At 33.0% G+C, this 5,105-nt stretch overlaps 1 non-coding gene across 1 annotated transcript; it reads right to left on the bottom strand.

The window, feature by feature from the left end:
• Nucleotides 1-1,558: 1,558 nt before the first annotated feature.
• TRNAP-UGG (transfer RNA proline (anticodon UGG)) lies at nt 1,559-1,632 on the bottom strand. The gene has a single exon. It is a non-coding gene; the product is annotated as a tRNA-Pro (tRNA).
• Nucleotides 1,633-5,105: the final 3,473 nt, after the last annotated feature.

Below are 5,105 nucleotides of genomic sequence, written 5' to 3'. Positions count from 1 at the left end.
CCAAAATCTTGGGAAAATCTAAGTTAATGATCAATAGGTTTGGATAAATAATTTAGGAAGGATATTCTCATACTGACACAATACAAGGACAAGTATATGTGAAATCTATCCTTTCATAATTCGTAATTCATCCTTGTATTGTTTGTTGGATTAGGTCTAACTTTCTTGACCAAACTGCGAGCGCGGAACTTTACGAGATGAAATAGGGAAAGACAGAAGATAGAATAGAACTTAAAAGGATAATTGAAGTGACTCGTCTTCGAATCTACTTTGGTTGGAGTTCGAAAAAGGAATAAAAATAAAGTAAATTCAAGGAAGAGCTTTCTTTTTTTTTTTTTTTTAACAGCCCCTTGGCAGGTCGTGGAATGCTTTTGTTCTCCTCTTATTCCATATGGAATACAATCAGTTAAAATAAGAAGGAATAGGGGAATATTCGATCGTTCACTCCAAAAAGAGGGTCCTATTGAAAAAGAAATTATCCAAAATAGAAAGAAGTTTTTTTTTTCAAATTCAATTGTTTATTTATCTCTTATTCAAAAATTTCCCTGAAAATTGAATTTCTTTTTTTCATTCAATGGGGTTAGATGATCTAGTTCTTAATATTATTACTTTACTCAATTGACAAATTCCACAACAAATCTCTTGATTCGGAATTAGGGACTCATGTATCATCTGATGAATCCACTTTCTTTTACACTTCTGTATCTTACTCTATCTTGTTTTTTAGTATTATCTAAAATAACTGATGAATTATGAATTTTCCATAACTTAGGTAAATGCTTTACCAACATATGTAGTGTAGTAAAAAAAAATAAATGGAATTTAACTCTTTCATGCTTACTTTAACTAGTTATTTTGGTTTTCTACTGGCTGCTTTAACTATAACCCCAGCTCTATTTATTGGCTTGAACAAGATACGCCTTATTTGAATTGACTGAATAATTATAATTCAGAAAAGAAAAATCTTTCTTTGGGATTCCTGGCATTCTACGACTCTTTTCCAGACTAATTAGGAATTCTTTTCTTGGTCATTGAGATTCGTGGATAATTTAGAGTACTATTTAGGGATAGATCGTACCTCTTTTTTTATCCCCTCGAACAAATCGAAATGATTGAAGTTTTTCTATTTGGAATCGTCTTAGGCCTAATTCCTATTACTTTAGCGGGATTATTCGTGACTGCGTATTTGCAATACAGGCGTGGGGATCAGTTGGATCTTTGATTGAGTCATTTTTTTTTTTTGATTGACCTCCTCCAGACCAGAGAGGAGGTCAAATTGAAATTGGAGTTACAATTCAATTTTGTTAAGTTATTTTACTCTGCTTCGACATAAAATAGATGGAATCACGCTCTGTAGGATTTGAACCTACGACATCGGGTTTTGGAGACCCGCGTTCTACCGAACTGAACTAAGAGCGCTTTCATTCATTCAAAAAGAAAATCTTTTTCTATTCCTAATGTATCTCACGTACGTATAGTCTCCACAAATTCAAGTTATACCCACTTTACTTTAATTGATCTCGTCGCTACTGCCTATAAAGAAGAAAGAAGTAATAGGTAGGGATGACAGGATTTGAACCTGTGACATTTTGTACCCAAAACAAACGCGCTACCAAGCTGCGCTACATCCCTTTTCCAAATTAAATTGTTGTACAATGCCATTGTACACAATTCCTGTCTTCTTTTCCACATCATAATTTTCTTCTTCTTTCTTTCTCTATCTATATATAGAACCCTCGTGTCATTTCTTCTTTTTGGTCTCATATAATTAAGGAATTATATACATATAAAATCCAATATAATTTCGCCTATAAAAGAAGGATTACTTTTCCTTGGTAATATATAGGAAGAAGGGGTCATCTTTTTCTTTTTTAGGGATAGGAAAATTTCGTCGATATGGTTCATTTTATATATAGCATAACAATCTTGGGCAAGAGTTTATGATCATATATGTATTCCAACAAGGAAGGAGGATTTTCAATGCGGGATATAAAAACATATCTCTCTGTAGCACCCGTGCTAAGTACTCTATGGTTTGGTGCTTTAGCAGGTTTATTGATAGAAATTAATCGTTTATTCCCAGATGCTTTGTCATTCCCTTTTTTTTAATTCTAGTTATTGCTATGGGAGGGATAGATTTCTTCGTGATATGACAAAATTTGATCCTTTTCAATCTTTTTTTAGTATCGGAAGGAAAAAGAAAGAAAAGATGGATTGGGTTGAACCTCAGAGTCATTAAAAATTTGGTAAACCCCATTTTTGAAAATAGAAATTCAATTTAAAGGGGTACCCAAGCTAAATAAGGCCTCAGAAATCAGAGCATAGAAAAGGCGGGGCTGGCTAATTAAATGAAAGGATTTCGAACCAAAATCTTTGCTAATTCGACAAGGATTGTATTCTTTAATTATTTCTCTATTTTTTATTACTTAATTAAAGAATAAAAAAAAATTATTCTAATGAATTTTATTCTTCTTCTTCGGATTCAAAATAGAAGAATAAAAGAATAAGTAGAAGAATTAAGTTAAGTCAATCCAAAAAGAAAAGGAGGTTCATGGCCAAGGGAAAAGATGTTAGAATCAGAGTTATTTTGGAATGCATCAGTTGTGTTCGAAAAGGTGCCAATGAGGAATCGACGGGGATTTCTAGATATAGTACTCAAAAGAATCGCCACAATACACCCGGACAATTAGAATTCAAAAAATTTTGTCGTTATTGTCGCAAGCATACGACTCATCACGAAATAAAGAAATAGGAACATCGTGTGTTTGATCTTTCCAAACAACAGAAAGAGTAAGAACTTCATATTTAATATATAAAGAAAACATAGTATAGAATACAAAATACAAATCAACTCATCTGATTTCCGGTAGATATTATTTCATATGTATAGAGGGTATTCATATACTATAATATGAATCAAATAAGATATGGATCAAAGAAAAACTACTTCTTCTGGATCCTAAATTAATAAAATAAAGAAGTGAATTTTCAAATTTTCAAATTTTAAATAAGGAATAAATCATGTATACATCTAAACAACCTTTTCTTAAATCTAAGCAACCCTTTAGTAAATCCAAGCAAACTTTTAATAAATCCAAGCAACCCTTTCGTAAATCCAAGCAAACTTTTCGTAAATTCAAGCAACCTTTTCGTAAATCTAAACAACCTTTTCGTAGGCGTCCCCGGATTGGCCCGGGAGATCGAATTGATTATAGAAACATGAGTTTAATTAATAGATTTATTAGTGAACAAGGAAAAATATTATCGAGACGAATAAATAGATTAACCTTGAAACAACAACGATTAATTACTCTTGCTATAAAACAGGCTCGTATTTTATCTTTCTTACCGTTTCGTAACTATGAGAACGAAAAGCAATTTCAAGCCCAGTCAATTTCAATAATTACAGGTTCTAGACCCAGAAAAAATAGACATATTCCTCAATTAACGCAAAAGTACAATTCCAATCGAAACTTAAGAAACAACAACCAAAATTTAAGAAACAACAACCGGAACTTAAGTTCCGATTGTTGATGTTTTATTCGAATTCGAAAGGGCCAGACCTATATATATTATAAAGAAAGTAATCCAGCTCGTTGATTCCTACCACTTAATCTTAATTTATTGTATCTTCCCGGAGTTCCCTCTCCGGGAATTCATCTTTTATTATTCCAGTATATTACTTTATTTATACCTTTAATTGATGATCTTTATTTTATTGGAAATCGTGTAAAGATTATTTGGATTTGATACAGCTACTTGTGCAAGCATTTTACGATTAAGAATCAATTTCTTCTTGTACAGGTTGTGTATTAATTTACTATAACTATCGAATACTTTATATACCCGCGTTGCTGCGTTTATCCGAGTGATCCACAAACGACGAAAATCCCTCTTTTGCCTACCTCTATCTCGATGAGAGGAAACAAAAGCTCTTTTTACCTGTTGGGTAATCATTCGATTAAGTCTTAAATGAGCCCCTCTAAAGTTTGAGGCAAATGAACGCATTTTTGTTCGTCGTCTCCGGGCTATATATCCTCGCGGAACTCTGGTCATTGAATCAAATTAACCTTAATGAATAACTAATGATTTCTCTTCTTTTAGCCACCCTTTTTCTCATTAATAACAAAACTAATTATTCCGATATATAAAATATTAATTCCAATGGCTTTTGCTATAGTAACCTTCCCAACCACGATTTTTTATTCCACTCCGTTCAGTTATTTCTATACGAAATAACAAATTCATTCTAATAATACTAAAAAAAATAGTGGGTTCCATCGTTTCTATGGTTCCCTTTTAAACGGTGAGGCCCTCTCTATACACCGGAGCCCTTTCTTTCATCAAAAGGTATTGCGAACTTGTATAGTCCACATTCTTTGGCTCTACCTATCCATTATAGAGTAAATAGCTCTTTTCACAATAAGAGTTATCCATACAGTGACGGTATTTAATTATGAAAGTTGGCTAAGTAGCTGACCCTGTTAGTCCGTTCTTTTAAGATAAAGGAGCATAAGCCTTTTTCTTTTTATTACTATTTCCTCCGCTTAATGGATAACCATTTGCTACCAATGGGAGAATTGCTTCTTATTTCCAATTTAGATAATTGGATTTGCACCAAAGGAAACCATAAATTCCATATACCATAGAAATCTAGGATAGAGAAGCTATATCCTATTCATTGGTACTAATCATGGATACTTCAATTTTTTTTATATTTGTTTGAAGTCATGATCTGAACGAGTCGCACATACACCCTAGCACATGTTCCTCGACGCTGAGGGCATCCTTTAAGCGCGGCCGTTTTTCGAGCATTTCGTATTGGCTGTCTTGCGTTTCTAATAAGTTGTTTAACCGTCGGCATGTTGTATGTATATAGAAAAAAATGGATTGGTTTAGATCCATCTTAACCTGATGATTGCTCATCATGAAGTCTTTCTATTTTCTATTAAATCGAGGAAAACACGAATTTAGCTGTGAAATAACTTTACAAGAAATCCGGACACTACCAATCCTTAAACATTTCTGGAAACCACACTGGATCAGTATCGCAGTGCTTGTCAATCATTTCATCCCCTACAATATCGACAAGTCCATAAGCTTTG

The sequence above is a fragment of the Triticum urartu genome, unplaced genomic scaffold (assembly GCF_056163025.1).
Source record: "Triticum urartu cultivar PI428250 unplaced genomic scaffold, HENAU_Tu73 scaffold118, whole genome shotgun sequence".
Lineage (NCBI taxonomy): Eukaryota > Viridiplantae > Streptophyta > Magnoliopsida > Poales > Poaceae > Triticum > Triticum urartu.
Note: the sequence above shows the minus strand (reverse complement) of the source record. Positions and strands in the feature narration are given on the sequence as shown.